Below are 23,272 nucleotides of genomic sequence, written 5' to 3' on the forward strand. Positions count from 1 at the left end.
TTAGATGGATTGTCTGAATTGCAACACCTGAGTTCTCCCTTTGTCCCTGTCTTCTCTTCTTCTTCCAAGAGAGCAACTACCTGTCCTTCCTCAGAAGACCAGAAAATCTGCTTGGATCGAAGGTCTCTCCTTGATCCTCCATTCCACCATATCAGCCGGCTGCACATTGTGTGCATCTGCATGACTTGTTTCAAAGGCAGGTTTCCTCTGCTTGTGGCATAGCAAGACTCATTCCAAATGGGTTCTCAAGAAAGCTAGTTATGTGACTTCTAGTAGAAAGCCAGATTGAATTCAAATGCATAGTTGACAGGAAATCAACGCTAGAGTGATTGATAAATCTGATTTTAAAGCCTTCAAAAATCATTTCACTTCGGGCTTGTGATCTGCAGTGGCTTGATTGACACTCAGTTCCCTTGGCGGTCATATCTACGCACATATAAGTGCCTATATACATAGTAGAAGTGATGAAGGTTCCCATGTTGCAGGGCCTCGACCTTAGTCACACCAAGGTTTAAAACATTGATGCTACATTGCACTCTAGTTCAAAGACATTTGTGAGGCTTCGCAGCAGGAAGAACGTTGAAATAGTAGTATATGAGCTTCTGGATGAGGACCTTGTCAGCACACCCACATTTGGAGCAAGGACACCAGCTAGGCTAAGGATGTCTGTAGGAAAAAATCAGGCGCCAGATTCAGAGGCTGGTGACCAAGTGGCTCTAGGAGACGATGTGGAGATGATGAGTGAGCACAGGCACTCCTTGTTTGAACCTTTGGGTCCCAAGAGGGGTCATGAGAGGTTGCTAGAGAGCCTGCTACCACCTCCAAATTTTGAAGCAGCTTCATACCCTCATGGGCGGGTTTCTGGAAAGAAAAGGAAACTTGTGAATGTAGATGTTGTTGAGAGTATGAGGCGTATTGCAGTTCATGAGATGCATCGCAAGGATTAGGAGATTGAAGGGTTGGACATGGACATGAAGACTACCAATGCAATCAAAGACCAAGAGACTGAAGAGGACCATGAAGAAGAGGACCAAATGACCAATGCAAGCAAAAAGGTGGAGAAAAAGAAGAAGAAGAAGAAGACCTACATCAAGATGAAGAAGGACAAGAAGATTTGTTATGCTCATAATGCCATACCTAAAAAGACTAAAAACCACAAGGGCTTGCCGGTCCTTGATCCAATTTTTTACTGACTTCTTTAGCCTTGTAATGTCTAGCCCAAATGTCTTTATCATAAGCTTCTAAAACTCCTCATGTAGCCTTGTACTACAGCCTCTATAAGGCCCCTACTATAGCCTTTGGATGACCATCATGTTTGTGGTACTCACACAGCCTTTTCTGCGACAGCCTCTGGTGTTTTGCCATGTTTATGGTGTGCCCACACTTTGCAGGTGTTACTTTCACTAAAGCCTCTACACACTTTGTACTTTCTGGTTGTGATTGAGGAGGGGTGTTGAGATATTTGCAATCACACCTAATGTAGCCTCTTTGTATGAGGTATTCTGGGCTTAGGACATGCAAGTTGTAGTAATCCCATATGCACAGAGAGGGAAGATTGTGACCCATCCAACAACTATAAAGCATTGTACTTGACTACCACTTTTGATATGGAATGAATACAATGTCATGATGCTTTGTACTTTTAGTTAAGTGTCATGTCATTGTCAGTCATACACAAGATTGTGTTTATGAGTCCAAGTCTCAATCTTGGAACCTAATTGACTTGTGTAACAAACTGTGTCTTTGTCTCTATCATCATGAGTTTATTCTTCTTCTTCCATCCACCATAGCTCATAGTCATGTCCTAGATCCCACTCATTTCGACACAATCTTGATCAATTAAGATCAAAGATAAAGGTACATAGGTACTACAAGGGATCTAGGAGATAACCAGCAAGTTGACCAATGAACGACAGGGTTGTCCATGATCTATTTTACAAGGAGACTTAATGTAAGGATAACTAGGGTCAGCAGGGTATAAACCCTAACCCGAAGATAAAGGGAAAACAAGCAACCTATCTTGCCAAGCCCTTGGAATCTAGCCAATTCACGAACAATCCAGGATTGAATGCTGGGAGCATCCAGAAAAAAGGAATCACACCTTAGTAGTTGGTTGTACGAACAACCACTGAAATGATCGTGATTGTACACCTCGGTACATTGTTTGAACTTCTTTGCTTAAGGAACTAATGTACACTTAATGCTTCAAGTTAAAGGCCTAGAGGGAGTGGCAGGTTGAGTTACCTTTGACTGCTTGCCTGGCCCTATCCAAGGGGGATGTTAGCCGCGTCGGGTATATGGACCGAACCCCCCGCGAGAGGTCTCTCTGTGGGTGCTGCTTGGAGTGGGAGGACGCTTGGGTGCTAGGGGAGGATCTGGTTGTAAATTCCTTGCCTTTTGGATCCCGCACAAGAGGCCGACGTGACTCGAGATGGGATCTCGAGGCCGATGTACTTAGTCTACGTGCTGAACTTGGAGCAGCAATCTTGTTGATTGCTGGGATAGCCTTTGGGCATGATACTTGATGTATTACAGGACTATGATAAATAAAGATCAGATATTTGAAAAAGGAACTTGCTTGACATTGTTTTTGTGTCAGTGTCTAAGTTACGTGAAGGAACTTGTGTTTAAATTGATAAATTAAGGAAGCTGCTTTTGCATGTCAAACATAATGTGGTAGGTAATTAGATAACTAAACAAACCAAGGAAAGTGTGGTGGATGTGACTTGGGTCCGTCCTACGGAAGGGTGGTCCCGATTGGCTTGGAACTTTTCTCAAAAGATGTGAAAATGATACTTTGAAGATCCTAGAGTCAGTAGAGTTAGAATCTTGATTTATGTTGTTTTAGGGAAGCGGAATGAGACTATGCCTTATGGGCAGAGAGGTTGAGCTTTGCATCCATCTCATTTCCCATTCTCCATGAGCCAAGTGCAGTGTAAATCTTCTTCGACTCTGTTGTCCTATGTAAAGTGGTTCATCAGGAGCTCGACGCTAGCTACTCCCTAGAGACTTGGTTGATAGGAAAGAAACCTTGACTTCAGGTTGGTCCTAAGTGGGAACAACCAGATACTTCTACTCGGGGTAGACTCAGGAAGACCTAGATCGCAAACCTTGTGACATTTCTTGCGAGTGCCAGGCGGCACATTCTAGACTCTCTTCCCGATGGGCTGCTAGGACGTGTCCCACAAGTGGATGGGCGGACACATTAAAGTTGGTATCAGAGCGAACCAACGAGATCTAAGGATTACAAGGGAACTTAATGGAGGAAAATAAAGGGAATAAGGGGATAAAGAGGGGAAGGTGAGTCGAATAGAGCAGTGTTTTCTATTGAAAACATTTCTTTACTCACTTATGGATGCTGGGTTGCAGAGTCACGAAGAATGGAGCAAGTTCTTGGTGTTCTAGATCATGTTTATGACTGCAACGCATGCTTCGAATTATCACGAGAGGCTTCGTATGATGTATATTCTGGACTGCATCTATAATCCTTCACCCCTATATGAGGAGCGGAGATGGACGGGAGACTCAGGAATATACTACATAGCAGCCCACCGACTTGCGTACCTTTAGACCAACTTAAAGAGAATCAAGTGGATGGAGGATTTAAAGATTGTGAAGCTGTTCATCTTTGTCGAAGCTTGTGTAAATGCAACTTTGCTCGTTAGCAGTCGGGAAGACAAGCAGAACAAGTATGTCTATGAAGAAGTGACCCGGGTGATCTCTGCTCTGACAGAATCAAAGTGTTAGGGCACTATGAGAAGAACGGGTATCAAAGGAAGGGATACCCCAAGCTTCCTATGACTTACGATTTCTTGAAAATCCATGACCCCACTCCATATTATTATTCCGTCCCTGTAGCCGATTGTAACACAATGTTATTTTCCCCAAATTGATGTATCAATTAGCTTGTCCTACTTATCCAAATAAATGTACTCAAAGGGTTATGCCCTCATGAATAAATAAGACTTTTTACAATTGTTTATCTTGATTGTAAATGTTAGCCAAGGTGTTAAGTGATTAAATCACCTAGCTAAAAAGTTATGCTAGTCATATTAACATAATATGGGAACATGTGATAAGATGTTAACATAAAGAATCTTATTGTTCAGACGCAACCCCAAGTGCACGTTCCAAATCCGACTCCTGCACTAAGTCCAACTTTGGTTCAAGAGAAGAATTTCCTTCTTAAACAAATTAAGCCACCCGAGTTTGATGGCAAGGGAAGGACTATTCAAGCTGACGTCGAGATCTGGATTGAGTCCATGGAGGACTATTTTGAGGTAGCAGGAACTGCACCTGCTAACCAAGCCATGCTCGCCAAACTTAATCTTACAGGCAAAGCGAGACTTTGGTGGAAACAGTGGTGCAGAGACCAAGAAATCTTGGAGGGGACAATCACTTGGGATAAGCTTAAGGAAGCTGTGTGAGGGAGATATCTGCCACCTACCTACCGCACACAAAAGATGAATGAATTCTATGACTTGAAGTAGCTAGGATTATCCCTGGAAACATATTATTTGAAGTTCGTTTCACTCCTAAAGGATGCACCCCCAATGGATATGACACAATAGGTGTCAAAATTCTGTGTTGGGTTGAATCTATCCATAAACACTCGATTGGAATCAATGTGCCCAATGGACCTACAAGACGCACTCATTCGAGCTACTCCAATAATATAGGGGGTGCAAACCAAACCAAGGAACAATAAGATTTGTCCTTACAAAGATCATAATAAGGGCATGTCTAAGGCTCAGACTAAGAGAGCACAGGGTCAGAATCAAGTCCAAAGAAAGAAAGCTAGGGCCAATGCTTCAACAACTTTGTTCCAACGCAAAGCAATGATCGAAACCCACATTGCTTCCATTGCAATGAGCCTGGACACTTCAAGAGGAAGTGTCCCAAGCTTGCCAGAGGACATCTCCAGGGGCGATTCAAACGTCAAAATAGAGCCGCTCATGGCCAAGGAACTACCATTATGGCCAGAGGGAGAACCTCCAATGTTTCTAACAAGGAGCTGGACAATGAAGAAGATCCATCCATGGATGCTGACATTGAGAGGGCAATGATTCACGTCACTCTTCACAAGAAGGGTCCAAGCCGCCAATTCTCAGTGATTCAAACCCCATTAGAATATCAAGGTAAAAGCTTCAAAACCCTGATTGACTGTGGCAATACACATTCCTTCATTTCACCAATCTGTGCAAAAAGATTAGGGATAGCCACAATAGATGCACCTACTTTACTTGTGGAATTAGCAAATGGTCGTGAGGTTACTTGTACGAGGAAATCTGCTAAGGTGAAATTCCTACTGGGTGGAAAGCCAACTTCTGTGAGATTCAGGGTAATGAACCGAGGTGTCCACGAATGTTTACTTGGAATGGATTGGCTAATACCCAATGATGCCCACATCCACTATGGGAAGGGCCAAGTCTCCTTTCGAAATTATGAAGGGAAACTAGTCACGACTCAAGGTGAGGCTCGTAAGCCAAAAATACAGTTGGAAAAAGCAAGATGGATAATAAAAGGTGTTCAAAAGGGTCTACCTATCTATCTGATTAAATTGAATAGGCTAGATCGGAATCAAGTGTATGGAGAAGAACCTTCATGGTTAAAGGAATACATTGATGTATTTCCTAAAGATCGACGGAACTTCCTTCCCAAAAGGAAGTCAACCACAAAATTAAACTTGTGCCAGGAGCTGCACCAATCGCAAAGAGGCTGTATAAGATGTCCATTGCGGAAGCTATCGAACTGAAAGGGCAACTCAAGCAACTGTTAGATCAAGGCTACATCCGTCCTAGTAGTTCTCCATGGGGGCTCCAGTGTTGTTCCAAAAAAATAAAGATGGAATGCTTCGTCTATGCACTCACTACAGAGGGTTGAATCAAGCAACCATACAAAATAAATACCCCATTCCAAGAATAGATGAATTACTTGACCGTCTTCAAGGGGAAAAGATCTTCTCAAAGATAGATCTCAAATCTGGATATTATCAGATAAGGATCAAAGAAGAAGATATCCCGAAGACTGCATTCAGTACAAGGTATGGACACTTCGAATTCCTAGTGATGTCATTCAGGCTGACGAATTCTCTTGCTACCTTCAACAGGTTAATGCAGGATATCTTTAGGCCCTATCTTGATGACTTCGTACTCATCTTTTTTGACAATACCCTAGTCTACTCAAAATAGGAAAATGATCATGAACCCCAGCTTCACATTTTTCTTGAAACAATGAGAGCACACAAGCTTTATGCCAAGAAGAAGAAGTGCACATTTTTCAAGCGACAGATTGAATATCTGGGATTCATTGTATCAGTAGCATAGTAGAAGGAATTTTAGTAGATCCTAGAGAAATTTTGGAATGGCCAACACCAACTTCTGTCAAAGAAATACGAAGTTTTCTTGGGTTGACAGGGTGGTACAGAATTTTCATCAAAGATTATGCTTTGATTTCAGTGTCTCTGACTGATCTACTAAAGAAGCAAGTAGCAATTGTATGGTCACCTGCTGAACAGACCAACTTTGACAAACTAAAGCAAAGCTTAGTATTAGCACCCATCCTGAAACTTTCTGATCTTAGTAAGGAGTTTGAGTGGTAACTGATGCTAGCGCACTTGCTTTAGGATGTGTACTTATGCAAGAAGGTCACCCCGTAGCATATTCTTCAAGGAAATTGAAGAGCCATGAAAGGAATTATGCTACCCACGACCTAGAGCTGTTGGCTGTTATCCATGCTCTCAAAATTTGGAGACATTACTTGCTAGGTAATAAATTTTCCTTAGTAACGGACCACAAGAGTCTTAAATGGATCTTCACCCAGAATGAGCTTAATATGAGGCAACGTCAATGGATTGAAGTGTTGGAAGAATACGATTTTGAAATCAAATATAGGCCTGGAAAAGAGAATGTAGTTGCCGATGCACTCAGTCGCAAGGCATTTCTAAATTCTCTTATTTTGCAAGATCCATCAACACCAAGGTCTCTAGCCACAAAGGTATCAATGCCAAACAACTCGATTCTTGAGCTAGCAAAAGAAGAGGCATATCATGACCTAGTCTATCAAAAAATGCTAAGGGAGATCCCCCTCAAGGATCAAGACCCAAAGCTAAAGATGAGGTATTAAGAATTCTCCATCAGTAGTGGACTTTTCTACTTTAGGATAAGATTATGTATCTCTGCAAGCCAAACTCTCAAGCAGAAGATACTGTGGGAAGCCCATGACTCCCCTTTCTCAGGGCATCCTGGTTATGCCAAGACCCTTAATGCGGTCAGAAAGAGTTATTATTGGGAAACGCTCAAGGGAGACGTACTCAAGCATGTCACGGAATGTTTGTCTTGTTAATGCATTAAGGTAGAACATGTTAAAATGCCTGGGAAATTGCAACCACTTAACATTCCACAAATGAAATGGGAATTCATTAGTATGGACTTCATTGTTGGCTTACCCCAAGTTCAGGGAGGATATAACTCTATTATGGTTGTAGTAGATATGCTCACCAAGGTCCCACATCTCATCCCTATCAAGACGAACTATAAAGCTTCAGACATCGCAAGATTATTCATTAAGGAAATATTCAAACTTCATGGGTTACCCAGAAGAATCATTGGTGATCGTGACTCTCTTTTCACATCACACTTCTGGAGGACTATCTTTGAGGCTATTGGAACTCAACTCTGTTTCAGTATAGCTTACCATCCCCTAAATGATGGTCAAATAGAATGAGTCAATCAAGTCATTGAAGATATGCTTAGGGCATACTGCTATCGTGAACCCAAAAAGTGGATTCAATACTTACCACTGGTTGAATTTGCCTACAATGCTTCTTACCAACAGAGTATTTAGATGACCCCTTTCCAAGCATTGTATGGGCATGATTGTCATACCCCTTTGAACTTCTCAGATCCAACTTTGACGGTAGAAGCTTCAAGGTAGATGCTGGAAGACATGGATGATCAAATCAAATCAATAAGACAAGACATTCAAGCTGCCAAGGATGGAAAGAAGGCTTACGCTGACTTGAAATGGCAAGATAGATCCTTCGTCCAAGGTGATAGGGTCTTCATCCTTGTACGCCCTAAAAAGAGTTCACTATCCTTAGGAGAGTACAAGAAGCTAAGTCTGAGGTATTGTGGACCTTATAAGATCACCAAGTGCCTAGGGCCTAATGCTTACAGACTACAGCTACCTGCAACTTTAAAGATTCATAATGTATTCCACATTAGTCTATTGAAAAAGTATCTACCTAATCCGAATCATGTACTTGATGATCATCAAATTGTAATGCCTAGCCAAGGAGTCCTTGAGCTATGGCCTGATAGAATCCTAAATGTTAGGGAGAGGCATTTGAGATCAAGGACCTTGAGAGAATACCTCATCTAGTGGAAAGATTATCCAGAAGAGGGTGCCACATGGATGGACAAATAAACTCTCAACCAACAATACCCCCAAGTCTTCTCGAGATGAGGACATCTCGATTCCTCTAAGGGGGAGAGGATGCAATATTCCCCCGTTCCCCTGGCATAAGAATGCCCCCCTTTAAAAATTTATAACTTTTTTTCTAATTTTTTTTACTCTCCCTCTCTCTCCCCCTACCAACTTCATGGCGGGGAGAGAGAGAGAGAGAGAGAGAGAGAGAGAGTGTGTGTGTGTGTGTGTGTGTGAGTAAAGTGAGAGAGGGAGGTATGCAGCCCCAGGTGGAAGGGGCGGTGGCTGTGAACAGCCGTTTCCCCCCCCTCATACACCACCCCTCCCCACTATAAAGGGGAGCCCTCCCCCCCGGTTGTCTGCAAGCAGCGCCCTCCCCCCTGGTGGTCGTCAGCACGCATCATTCCCTCTCCTCCCTCATCGTGAACAATGCCCCCCCTTTTCGTCTAAAGCGCAGCCCCCCCACTAATCAGAAACCCCCCCCCCCCTCATCGTCACAAGAGAGAGAGAGAGAGAGAGAGAGAGAGAGAGAGAGAGAGAGAGAGAGAGAGAGAGAGAGAGAGAGAGAGAGAAAGAGAGAGAGAGAAGCTTCCAGAAGCTTCTTCTCCCCCCTCTTAAAGGGAGGTCACACACCCTTATATTTATTATGGAAATACACTCCCCTTCAATCTCTTCCTCCACTCAAGGAAAGGTAGCAAGAATTTGCATAGGAGAGTGTGAGAACTCTATCCCTCATACACGCGTCTTTGAGTATGGCCCCAAAGCATAGCTCCACAAAGATGGCCGGGTACCCTGCAAGTGTGGATGGAGATTTGAAACAAGGTGGCTCCGCAACCGGGAATGGTTCATCAAGCATCAATACCATTGGAATCAAGACATCACTCCAAACCCAGGTTGCTCTATTATTAAATCATAGGTTATAAATATCACGGTGAAAAATCATATTTACATGCATCACATTAATTGCGTGTTTGATAATTTCCTAGGTATGAACTTAGTTGTGATATATGTAACAAACAAGATAATGTCCATTGTAAGATGACATCATAATAGGTGATATTGATTAGATAATTGCATCGTAAATTACCAAAAACATCTTGCATGAATTCCTACCTAAAGTGCATTGCTCCTTGCACAAGTTCTTGCTTAAAATACATTTCAGAGGATATTGAAAGAAACAAAGTGCATGTCCATATCGCAAGATGGATTCTAAGGTACATGTAATAATCTGCAGAAAAGATTAAATTGCAGCTAGACTCATACAATGATCACATAAAGTTAGATCATTCAACAAGGTTATAGATTGTGTAAATAATTACATAGAGGATAATGTTAAGATTGCATGCATAGAAAGAACCTTCGCATGTGTGGCATAAAATATCGTATGGATTATATAAAAATTGTAAGCATTGAAATGAAGGCATGGCATTACATTGCGTGAATTAAAGTTGTTGGGAAAATTCAATGTTGTTTGTAATCTGCCAAACGGGATTGAGATCCATGAGTCCCATGTCAAAGTCCTTGGTGACTTCAAGAGGGATAGGTAAAAGCTTAAGCACCTATGAGTATTATTAAGAGGGCTTAAGAAGATTATACTTAAAATAGAGTAGGAGTGTTCTAAACAGAACCATCATGACCAACCATGGTCAAGGGGATAGACAATCTTGATCAATTAAGATCAAAGATAAAGGTACATAGGTACTACAAGGGATTTAGGAGATAACCAGCAAGTTGACCAACTGACGACGGGGTTGTCCATGATCTATTTTACAAGGAGACCTAAGGTAAGGATAAGTAGGGTCGACATGGTACAAACCCTAACCCGAAGATAAAGGGGAAACAAGCAACCTAGCTTGCCAAGCCCTTGGAATCTCTCCAAGTCGCGAACGATCTAGGATCGAATGTTGGGAGCATCGGGGAAAAAGGAATCACACCTTAGTAGTTGGTTGTACGAACAACCAGTGAAATGATCGTGATTATACACCTAGGTACATTGTTTGAAATTCTTTGCTTAAGGAACTAATTCAAGGAAAAACATTTAATGCTTCAAGTTAAAGGCCTAGAGGGAGTGGCAGGTTCAGTTACCTCCAACTGCTTGCCTGGCCCTATCCAAGGGGGATGTTAGCTATGCCGGGTATATGGACCGAACCCGTCGCGAGAGGTCTCTTCGTGGGTGCTGCTTGGAGCGGGAGGACTCTTGGGTGCCACGGGAGGCTCTAGCTGTGAATTCCTTGCCTCCAGATCCCGCACAAGAGGTCGACATGACTCGAGATGGGATCTCGAGGCCCGTGTACTTAGTTTACGGGCGGAACTTGGAGCAGCAATCCTGTTGATTGCTAGGATAGCCTTCGGGCATGCTACTTGATGTATTCCGGGACTATGATAAATAAAGATCAAATATTTGAAAAATGAACTTGCTTGACATTGTTTTTGTGTCAGTGCCTAAGTTACGTGAAGGTTGAACCTATGTTTAAATTGATTAATTAAGGAAGCTGCTTTTGCATGTCAAACATAATTTGGTAGGTAATTAGATAACTAAGCAAACTCAGGAAAGTGCAGTGGATGTGATTTGGGTCTGTCCTACAAAAGGGTGGTCCCAGTTAGCTAGGAACTTTTCTCAAAAGACGTGAAAACGATACTGTGAAGACCCTAGAGTTAGTAGAGTTAGAATCCCAATTTATGCTGTTTTAGGGGAGCAGAATGGGACTATGCCTTATGGGTAGAGAGGTTGAGCTTTGCATCCCTCTCGTTTTCCATTCTCCATGAACCGAGTGCAGCGTAAATCCGCTTCGACTCTGTTGTTCCTACGTAAAGTGGTTCATCACTCGATGCTAGTTACTGCCTAGAGACTTGGTTGATAGGAAAGAAACCCTGACTTCAGGTTAATCCTAAGTGGAAACAGCCGGATACTTCCGCTCGGGGCAGACTCGAGAAGACCTAGATCGCAAAACCCTGTGACATTCCTTGCGAGTGCCAGGCAGCGCTTTCTAGACTCTCTTCCCGATGGGCTGCTGAGACGTGTCCCACAAGTGGACGAGCGGTCACATTACATTCTAGTACATTTTGTGTAATCCAAATTAATCCTTTGAATTTGTGATTAAGAAATATTTTAAGTAATTTTTCTATGCATGAGATTATGTGGGCCGTCTTGATTAGATCAATAGAGATGGTGACAATAGGAATTGAGAAGAAATCGAGTAGAGTCTTGATTCTACAGGGGAATGAAGGTAGAAGAGATGGGATTTGATCTAGAAAGGTGGCAAAGCATCCTCCTTGTCTTCGCAATAAGAATTACCTCTCTCGCTCTCCTCTTCTCTCTCTCTCTCTCTCTCTCTCTCTCTCTCTCTCTCTCTCTCTCTCTCTCTCTCTCTCTCTCTCTCTCTCTCTCTCTCTCTCTCTCTCTCTCTCTCTCTCTCTCTCTCTCTCTCGATTCAAGAAGAGTCTCTCCTCTTGAATCAAGATAATGTCCACTATGGCTTCTCATGCCTCATATTTATAATTTAATTGAAGGGAGGGGGGTCTCATGAGTTGTGGCCAAGAAGAATTCTTGATGGAGGGTATCTTGCAAATTCAACTATCTGGAAGCTTTTGAAATGCAATCTGATGATGCTAGAAATCTATTCTTTGAGGCTAAAGAGGCTAGTAGAGATGCCATGATTGATTCACCTGGCTTTTGGGTGATCTTCCTTCAATCCGGGCCTCTTGTCAAACTTAGAAAAGGGAGACATTACTAGAATCTTTTGCCAAGATTGAGAAGGGAGATTTCACACTTTTTTTGTTTTTTTAATTTTCCAAATTGAGAAGAGGATTATGGCATCGCTTTTTTTAAGTGAAAAGGGAGCCTTCAGTCATCATCTTCTCCTCTATTAAGCTTTTTAAAAAAGCTTAAAGCTCTTTTCTTTTCTTGGTCGTAATCTCTCACAAGTCAAATCTTGACTTGCTTGACTTGCCCAAGTCTTTAAACATGTTTAGTCTACCTAGCCATAATGGCCGTACACATGGCAATTCCCTTGTAGAGGTATTTGCAGCTGTATCGGTCTTGGAAGGTGTCAAGGTGTGAGATATAGATGATTTTATTCAAGACACCGCTTTTGATAGTCTAAGCTCTTCAAGTTTAATGTACAGGAAGTTGGGAAACTCAAAACATCACACTTACAAATATGGTGGAATATCCTTTCAATAGTACAAATCATTCCATATGTGGAGAGAAGCCTTATTGTATCTTTACATGTGTCTTTTCTCCTCTCTAAAAAAGAAGATGTAGTATTAGATGCATTTCATGGAATTAGTAAAAGTTATACTTTTTGAAAGTATGCCTTCCAATTCTAGACCTCCATGTAAAGTGGCACTAAGGATGGCACTAATAGATGGGTCTTTACACAATAATAGTACATTGTTCTAGTTGGGAACACTTTGATGGATACTCCATTCTAATTACTGCCACACTCATCTATATAGAACTACTCAACTTGGATTTTGAGCATAAGTGGATCTCATGTGTTTCATGATTCTCATTGTCAACCCTAGAAAGAAGCCAAAGATAATTTCTAGAGTAAGTTCATGAATGTCCATCATTTGCACTCAAAGTAGAGATGATATTATATCCTCACGAAATTTGGAGCAGTAACTTTTCAACAAATGGAGAGGATAAATACCATAAAATATACCTAAATCACTCCAATTTTGAGTGCCAAATGCATACAATATGTTAAAGGTAGGGTAAGGGCATAACGTAGGGGTCCATTAAGTAGTCTTTAAGTGTAGTTTTGAGCCTTTGTAATTGTTCAGATGTGAAAAGTCATGAGTAGACTATAAGTCTTTTTTGGGAAGTTAGAAGGGGTGTTCATAATATCTGTTCGTGTCTATTCATGTCAAGAGAACAGATAAGCATGTAAACGATGTTGTGATTATGAAGGAATAGAACAGATTTCTCTGCATGTGTTACTCTCTGTCTTCAAAACTGTAATATGTTTCGTATAATCGACTAATTGAATTGCATAATGGAGCCTACGTGGTGGAAAATAAGCATGTTTGTTGAGGAATTTTTCAAAATTATTGCTTAGCAAAGATAGATTAGCAGAAGTTAATTATAGACACTTTTTCATAGAGCCAAAAAGTATACTTTTTATGTAGGGCTTATTATAGTGCAAAGTTCACTAGTTGTTATACTCAAGGGTACACCTCAAAGGTTGGGATCTATATTCTACTTCTCAATCACATTGATTGGGTTTGGGTTCCAAGTTGATTAGTGAAGTCATTCCTATGAGGATTAAGCTATATGAATCAATTTCTCACTTGTTCATATATGTATTAGTCACTTGTTTGAGAGTTGTGTTCTTGATCTAGGTTTTGATTGGTTTTCACAACCTCTTAACCGTCCATTTTAAGTCTCTTGCTTTGGTTTGGTTTAGTTACATGTTTAGCCTCTTAAGGTTCTTTAAGGTTTAGAAGTCCATGAGGGGTATTGATTTTCAAGGTATATAAACCTCCTTCTTTCTCACACTTGATTTGAAAAGCTAAAAGAACAACTCCGGGTGTTGCCAAGGTTCCTCTTAGTTATGTTTTGAGTTTGGTTTTAAGAGTTTTAAGCAAGACTCGCATGATAGGTTTCTAAGATTGCATGCACAACAATAAGACTAGGCAAACACCCAGGGAGTCCACCTTATAGAACATGTAAGATACCACGTGAGTTCAAAAGAAAGGATATTATATTTAGTAAAATTTATAGGATTATATTTACAAAATGGGTTTTTAAATTACGATTTGAAAAAAATCCGTAAGTTTAGTAAAGTAAAAGGGGTATTTTTAAGGCCTTATAGCATGCAACGAAAGGGTATTTCTTAATATCCTTTGAACGCACGTTATATAGATGATTTCTTATAGGTGGACTCTCCGAGGGCAAACACAATTGTAGGTTGACCAATAGGTGAACTAGGGTTTTCAAATGTAGCCATGGTCTCTTGGAAGACATGAAAAAGAAACTCAAGGTTTGTGGGATTTAGTTTATGTTGGTCATGTATGAACTAGTGATGTGAGTTTGTAGCTCTTGCAGATTTGGCTTCCTTTGCGCACTTGAAGCAAGAGACCATTGCAAGAAGAGATCAAATCAAAATAAGAGAGACTTAATGGGATGTTGGAAATAACTCCCGTTTGTAACGTGTCCCCGTGTCCACTTGTAGGACATGTCTTAGCAGCCCATCGGGAAGAGAGTCTAGAAAGTACCGCTCGGCACTCACAAGAAATGTCACGGGGTTTGCGATCTAGGTCTTCCCGAGTCTGCTACGAAGCGGAAGCATTCCGGCCGTTCCCACTTAGGACCAACCTGAATCAGGGTTTTCCTAATGGTCAAGTTCCTAGGAGGTAGCTAGCGTCGAGCCCCAAATGAACTACTTTGCACAGAAACATCAGGGTCAAAGTGGATTTATACTGCACTTGGTTCAAGGAGAATGGGAAACAAGAGGGATGCGAAGCTCGACCTCTCTGCCCGTAAGACATAGTCCCATTCCATTCCCCTAAAACATCATAAATCGGGACTCTAGCTCTATAGATTCTAGGTCATTATAACCTCGCTGTCAATTCCTTTGAGAAAAGTTCCTGGTCCCATTCCGTTCCCCTAAAACAACATAAATCGGGACTCTAGCTCTATAGATTCTAGGTTATTGTAACCTCGCTGTCAATTCCTTTGAGAAAAGTTCCCAATCAACTTTTCTCAAAGGAATTGACAGCGAGGTTACAATGACCTAGAATCTATAGAGCTAGAGTCTCAATTTATGTTGTTTTAGGGTAACGGAATGGGACTATGCCTTACGGGTAGAGAGGTCAAGCTTCGCATCCCTCTCGTTTCCCATTCTCCTTGAACCAAGTGTAGTATAAATCCACTTCGACCCTAATATTTCTGCACAAAGTAGTTCATCTGGGGGCTAGCTACCTCCTAGGAACTTGACTATTAGGAAAACCCTGATTCAGGTCGCCGGTCCTAAGTGGGAATGGTCGGAATGCTTCCGCTTCATGTGGCAGACTCGGGAAGACCTAGATCGCAAACCCCGTGACATTCCTTGTGAGTGCCGGGCAGTGCTTTCTAGACTCTTTTCCCGATGGGCTGCTAAGACATGTCCTACAAGTGGACAGGGGGACATGTTATAGTTGGTATCAGAGTGAATCAACAAAATCTAATATTTACAAGGAAACTTAATGAGGGAAAGTAGAGCAATGTTGCCGTTAAGAACATTTCCTTACTTACTTATGGATGCTGGCCTGTAGAGTCGCGAAGCGTGGAACAAATTCTTGGTGTTCTAGGTTATGTTTATGACTGCAATGCGTGTTTCGGATTATCAATGAAGGCTAGGCATGATGAATATTCTAGACCGTATCTACAATCCTTCACCCATGTATGTGGAATAGAGATGGACAGGTGAATCAAGAATATATTACATAGCGGCCCACCAACTTGTGTACCTTCAGACCAACTTGAAGAGAATCAAGTGGATGGAGGATTTAAAGATCGTGAAGCTGTTCATCTTTGTCAAGGCTCACGCAAACGCAACCCTACATGTCGGCGGTCGAAAGGTCAAGCAGAACAAGTATGTGTACGAAGAAGTGACTCAAGTAATCCCTACCGACACAATCAAGGTGCTCGGACATTATGAAAGAAACGGGTATCAAAGGAAGGGATACCCCAAGCTTCCTATGACCTATCGATTCCTCAAAATCCATGACTCTCTTCCATATTATTACTCAGTTCCCATAGCTGAATGTAACACAATCTTATTCTCCCCAAACTGATGTATCAGCTTCTTCAACCTTCCCAAAATAAATGTACTTGAAAGGGTTATGCCCACATGAATGATAAGATTTTTTTAATCACTGTCTGTCATGGTTGTAAGTGATTAGGTCACTGGGCTAAAAGATGAACTGGGCATATTAATGTAATGTGAGAAACGTTTAGCAAGTTGACATGGACTGCCATGCCTACTTGGAATACAACCTGCAATTCTACACTTGGCTTATGTAGAAGTAACACACCATGAATGCGCATTGACTACCCTTAACCCTTCACCCTCTAATCCTAGAAAGGATTCTTCTCATTTCCAAAGGGGGAGGATGTAACATGGAAAAACATATTTTAAGAGAATCTTAGTGCCCAGGTGCAACCACAAGTGCAGATTCCTAGTCCTACCCCTGCACTAAATACGGCTATAATTCAAGAGAAGAAGTTCCTTCTCAAACAAATCAAGCCATCTAGATTCGATGGTAAGGGAAGGACCATCCAAACTGACGCCGAGGTCTCAATCAAATCCATGGAGGATTATTTCGAGGCAGCACGAACTACACCCACGAACCAAGCAATGCTCGCCAAATTGAAGCTTACCGGCGAAGCAAGACTTTGGTGGAAACAATGGTGTAGAGACCAAGGGATCTCCAAAGGCTCAGTTACCTGGGACAAGCTTAAAAAAGCTGTGTGAGAGATATGGGGATTGATTATGCTGCTGTTGCCCACCGCTTGTCTGCTTGCCACCGCCAGGCTGCCGCTGCTGCCGTCATCACCACCACCACCACCATCATCATCATCATCATCATCATCCTCATCATCATCTTCACCATCATCATCATCTCCAATCATCCTCTCCACATCATCTCCCTGTTTCTAGAAGCTTGGAAGCTTCTATTGAAGCTTCCCTAGACCTAGTTCACCCGTGCCTCCCGATTTTTTTTAAAACCGTGACTTGTAAGGCCTGTGTCCTGCGCGGAAGAGGATATCTTGGACAGAGTGACTTCGAAACACATAAGTGAACCAAGGAAGAGTTGCCGAGAAGAAATTTACTGTGTCAATGGCTCCTAAACAAAAGTTGAGAGGAGCGCACAACACGCGAGCTTCCACCCAAAGTACGAGAGTGGACAACGCCCCGATAATGAATGCCCAGGTTACGAATATTATTCCCGCATGGAAAGGATGCATAAAGCATGTTTTAATTCATGTAGGGAAGCTTGAATGCATCGTAAAATTTATGTACTCGTTCAATTTACAAAGTTTAGTTGCATGACAAGTACTTGCATTTGCTTGCATTTCCATGGTCATCAAGGGTAGTCGCATAAGTTGAAATATGGATTTGTGCAAAGGCGTCCTTGTTAATCACGCAAAGGACAGGGCATATAATACATAATGCACTTATGTAATAATTTCCCAGTTGTGAATTGTGTATAAGATAATCGTAGATGGCCATTAAATGATGTCCGAATAGTTGCAATGCATGGAAAGGATTTATGTACTTTGCAAATCGCATTTGATGATAGTTACATTCTAGGTTAGGTTAAGTGATAAAGGAAGGATTAAATCAATGATGGACTCATGGCATTCGCTCATGCATGGAGTTCTTTTATCAAAGTTTGAATTTGGGAAAGGATGCATCTTCATTAAAATATTAAAGCTTTGAATTCAATGCATCAACGTAGGGTTTATAAGAGTTAGCTCTGAATGTCAATCCTTTAATTGCATAAAGGCAAAAAGTTCTATGTTCTCAAAATTGCATGGAATGATACATCTCACTCATCTTGCGATTACTTACATCTTTTAGAGGAAAGTACTTGCAAATTTAGAAGAAATTAATTGCATCTTTAAAGGGAAGATAATCTTTAATCGTGGGATGGTTAGATCAACTAAGTAATTCGCGTGTAAATGAGTAACCTACATGTTATTCATAAAGATATGATTAGTTAGCATATGATGGTCACCTCAATGTGCTAGTTAGGGTTAAGCTATGTTAAAATTCTACCTAGTATTGCACTTAGGATGCCGATTTAATATTTCCGATCCTAAAGGTCCTACCCACATTCTCGAAATGTTAGGATTGTCTAATCTCCCATGCAAGAATGATCTAGGGTTCTCACCCTAAGGATCAGTTGAGACCTCCGTAAGGAATTTAGGAACCCTAGGGCCAAAACGTTTATCAAGCCTAGTAGGGTAAGGGTTTTGGATTGGGTCAATAGGACTCCCAAGCCCTACATCTTGATCAAGAAATACTGTATGATGGGTGATATAATCCCACAAATTAAGTTATTGACACCTATATCATGCTACAGCTGCAATGTTATATGCTCTTGTGTCTAGGTCACAAAATAGCACTACTACTCCTTAGACCAAGTTTGACAATGTTTTAATTACAAGTCTAATTTTCTAGAAATTGAGTAGTTGTCATGCTTCAACACTCTTCCTTGAAGACTGATTTGTGAAGCCATGGTAGTAATGAATTTCCAAGAAAGAAATTAACCAACCAAGTTAGGGCGATGAGGTTGCCATGGATTTATTGTCTATAATTTAAGGAAACCTAAGGTAGAGACAATTTGGTCAACAAGGTATAAACCCTAACCCAAGGAAAAAGGATAAACAAGCAACTCAGCTTACGAAACCCTTGGGATCTTGCCAAGTCGCGAATGATCTAGGATCGAATGCTGGAAGTATTCGAGGAGAAGGAATTACACCTTAGCAGTTGGCCATACAAACGACCACTGGAATGCTCGTGATTGTACACTTAGGTGCACTGTTTGTACTTCTTTGCTCAAGAAACTAATTCAGGAAAAACAACTAATGCTTCAGGTTAAAATCCTAGAGAGAGAGGCAGTACCAGTTACCTCTGATTGTCTGCCTGACCCTATTCAAGGGAGTTGTTAGCCGCGTCGGATACGTGGACTGAACCCGCCGTGAGAGGTCTCTCTGTTGGTGCTACTTGGAGCAGGAGGACGCTTGGGTGCTAGGGGAGGCTCTGGCCATAAATCCCTTGCCTCTGAATCTTGCACAAGAGGCCGACGTGACTCGAGATGGGATCTCGAGGCCCGCATACTAGTCAATGGGGGCGGAACTTGAAATAGCGATCCCTGAGGATTGCTGGAATAGCCTTCAGGTTGGATATTTGATGTATTCCAAAGAATAATAAATAAAGATCAAATGTTGAAAAAGGAATTTGCTTGACATTGTTTTTTTGTGTCAGTGCTTAAGTTACGTGAAGGAACCAGTGAATAAACGGTTAATTAAGGAAGTTATTTTTGCTTGTCAAACTAAATATGGTAGGTAATTAGACAACTAAAGCAACCCAAAGAAAGTATGGTGGATGTGACCCTGGGTCCGTCCTCTGGAAGGGTGGTCCCGGTTGGTCGGGAACTTTTCTCAAAGGATTTTGACAGCAAGGTAACAATGACCTAGAATCAATAAAAGCTAGAGTCCCGATTTGTGCTGTTTTAGGGGAACGGAATGGGACTAGGCCTTATGGGCAGAGAGGTCAAGCTTCGCATCCCTCTCGTTTCCCATTCTCCTTGAACCAAGTGCAGTATAAATCCGCTTCGACCTTGATGTTTCTACGCAAAGTAGTTCGTCTGGGGCGACGCTAGCCTTTGACTGGAGACTACTTGTTGCTGAGCAAGGGAAGAAGTAGTGGGAATTCTAGGGAAAAAGGCAATACAACTAGAGGCCCTTGACCCTAAAGACAATCTTTTTATTTTCCTCTTAGGGGTGACCACCTCTTGGGAGCCTACAAAATCCTTTGGTTCAAACATGAGTGGACGCACGATATGATACAAAAGGTGTACTCGACCACAAGACAAATATTTGCTCGCTTCATATTAGAGGATGCATCATACGAAGTAAAAAGATGAAAATGCTCACAAAATGAGAGCCCACTCGCTTCATATTAAAGGGTGTATGATACAACGTGAATTGACAAAGCTGACAAGATGGGAAAACGATTCTCTCTCCATATCGTTGAGTGGTAATACATCACAATAACAAACATAGAAAAGCAAGAGGAGCTCAAATCTAGATAGGGTTGACAGTTTGCTAAAAAAGCCAGAAATGCCTAATTATACGTATATATAGACAAGGAGAGGGATTTTCCACATGGACAACCACCTGGATGGCCATTTTGCAACCATTTTGCAAACCCTAGCCAATCATAAAATGCCACATGTCACCTACCACACAAGTATAAAAGACTGATGCTGGCTTATGTGGCTCACTTTTGACATCCACAATACGATGCAAATGGCGATACACGGAGCGACCTCTTGCACTTCCAATGCTCTTCCACCATTGTGCCATATGGGATATCCCTATTAGAAAGCTCATAGATTTGCACTCTCCAAGACCCAAGCCAAAGGTGATCATAGTGATACGACGCGATTACGTTTGGTGCATGATCTCGATTTCTTCCTTTTGTGTCATATCCACACAACACAATACAGTGAGAATAGATCATCTGCCATCTTGCAATTTTCTATATTCCCACCATATATCTACAGTTTTATTTCAACCTCACTCTGTTCTTGCCAGTATGTAGATGTAGACACGGTATGACTATATCATGTGAGATCCTGGGCCATGCTGCTTTCTTACCATATTTGCAATTCCTATGTGCATTCGTAGATATGGTGTGAGCACATCTTGCTTGATCTCGCTTTCCCCTCTCTTTGCACCGTATCGGACTTAATACTTTCTTATTTGTAGATACAGTGCAACTACGTCACATTCAATCTGGCGCTCACCTTTGTTAGCGTTGTATCTGCTATTGCTATCCTTGGGTTCCAAAAATGTCTGTTAATTACTACATGCAAGGCCATTAAAATACCTTGAGCCGTAGGAGATATTCCATATTTGTAGATATGATGTGAATTCATGACATCCAATCTAGCACTCATTTCCCTTTGTGTCGTATCTATTGGCAATGTCCCTGTTTGTCTGATTTTGCAGATACAATGCAAATGCATCACCTCTAATATAGCGCTTCCCTCACTTTGTGATGTATCTACTATCGCTTCTACCTATTTGACCCCATGTTTTTACTTTTTGATTTGTGTACCTGCCATTTTCCAAAAGGTGATGGCCAAGACAAAGCATATTGCAAGGAATGTATATATAGATAGCAAGGATAGTGACGAAGAGCCAAGGCCATCAATGGTTCCTCAAGCTTTCCCTCCCTCCTGAGATCCATCCTACCCTTGGTTTCCCTTAGTCTCTTACCATGCAATGAAAGCAATATAGTGTATAGATTATGTGCTCTCCCCCTACCCATAGCAATCTTCATTTTTTTGACAATCAACCTTGTGTCCTTGCTAGATAGTCCTCTCCTACAGCTACCAAATTTTCAGCCTCCCCTAGAGCCCTTATTTAGTAACAAATAGAGCAACATGGACCCTCTTATGCTGATGGATAATAGCCTTCCAAGCCTAAGAGAAAGAGAAGGTCTAGATTTAATTATGTTCAAATTTTTTTTAGTGAGATAAGGAAGGAACAAAGAATTACATAGCATGTCATTCCAAAGACAACTTTTATCAGAGTTGTCAAGGGCATTTTTGATAGATTGTCAAGGGTGTCCACTGAAGTTGGCATGCAAAATAAATGGTAGCTTGTAGCCATTCTTTGTCTTCAAGAGGAAGCTGAAGACTTTGTTATTGACTTTATGAATGATGCTTACATTGGTGCTGCTCATGCTCATAGGGTGACTTTGATGAACAAAGAATTTAGTATGGTTAGCAAAATCAGGTATAGGTTCGACAAGGTACTGAGGCCCTTGCCCACTACTGATGATAAAAAAGCCTTTGAGACCCTTAATGTTTTGCCAAAAATTGTCTAGGAGAGCGAAAGGGCCAATGATTGAGGAGGTGACAGGTTTATACCCAACAAAGACCATGCCCCAGTAAGTGTTTGTCCAATAAGAAAAACCATAAGAGGTTATAGAGTTGGAGGATGAAGTTTGCAAGAGGAAAATCATTGTCCTTGGTCATGTCAATCTGAAGAGAATGGGGGAGGCATATGGGCAAATGGTTTTCAATGTCTCTTGCACTTCTTCAAAAATGGATTATCTTAGTATATCTCTTGAGGATAAATCCACGCTTGTTAAAAAAGATGTTCAATTGTCTTATTCTGTAGTCTTTTGTTGCATAAGGTAAGGCATTTTGACTCTCAAAATTTTTAGTATATGGAATGATGGTGCTATTCATTACAAATAACACTCCTTTGTTTTTGCTATTGGTTTTAGCACATTGATTGCTTCTCTTAACCAAGAAATATCTCAAAGTATATGTATTGTTGATCCACTGTTATGATGGATTTATTTTCAAAATTTGATTCAAATATAGAAATATTTTTCAAAATGTTTGATTCAATCTCAAACTACCCTAGTTTTTTCCTTATGTTGAAAGATATGCAATTTTGTAAAGGGATTAATACATACATCTTTATTGTGTGCATTTCTTAATAATATTTTACTTTGTAGAGGACATTGGAGCCTCATATATATTGATATTCTTTCTAGAGAAATTATCCTCATGAATTCTCTTAGTGGTATCCACAACCAAGAAAAAATGTGCATTGAATAGAATAATGTTTGCATTTTAGTTTATTGTTTATTTTATTTGATTTTCTATTTTAGTAACATGTTTCTATTTACAATATTGGCAGGCTCGTGGCTACTTTTTGGACACCACGTATGAGAATATTTTTTATCCTAAAAAACCATATAGCTTTCTCCAACAAGAAGTTCCCTTGCAAAGTGATGCACATTCTTGTGGTTGGAGAGTGATTTCAAATGTTTGCAGAGCAATAGATTCAAATATACTCAAGATAGATGGGGTTAATGTAAGTATTTTTCACATTTTTTGTTTTTTGAGAAACCCATCTTTGAGTTTTCCAACTTATTACATTTTTTCTTGCAGAGTGCCAAGATTATCCTGATTCATACATGTGGTAGATAAGGGAGTGATGTATTGAGTTGATTTTGGATAGGACAATCACGCCAGTCGACCTCGACTCCCCTCCAAAAAAATCCTCAACTAAGGGTAAGGGTAAGGGCAAGGGCAAAGG

The 23,272-nt window shown here is 41.1% G+C and overlaps 1 pseudogene; it reads left to right on the forward strand.

Moving 5' to 3' along the window:
• Nucleotides 1–464: 464 nt before the first annotated feature.
• Nucleotides 465–21,043, forward strand: LOC148037841 (uncharacterized; annotated as a pseudogene).
• The last annotated feature ends 2,229 nt before the right edge of the window (nt 21,044–23,272 follow it).

This window comes from Lygodium microphyllum, chromosome 4 (genome assembly GCF_053477565.2).
Source record: "Lygodium microphyllum isolate KBCC chromosome 4, Lygodium_microphyllum_v1.1.10, whole genome shotgun sequence".
Classification (NCBI taxonomy): domain Eukaryota; kingdom Viridiplantae; phylum Streptophyta; class Polypodiopsida; order Schizaeales; family Lygodiaceae; genus Lygodium; species Lygodium microphyllum.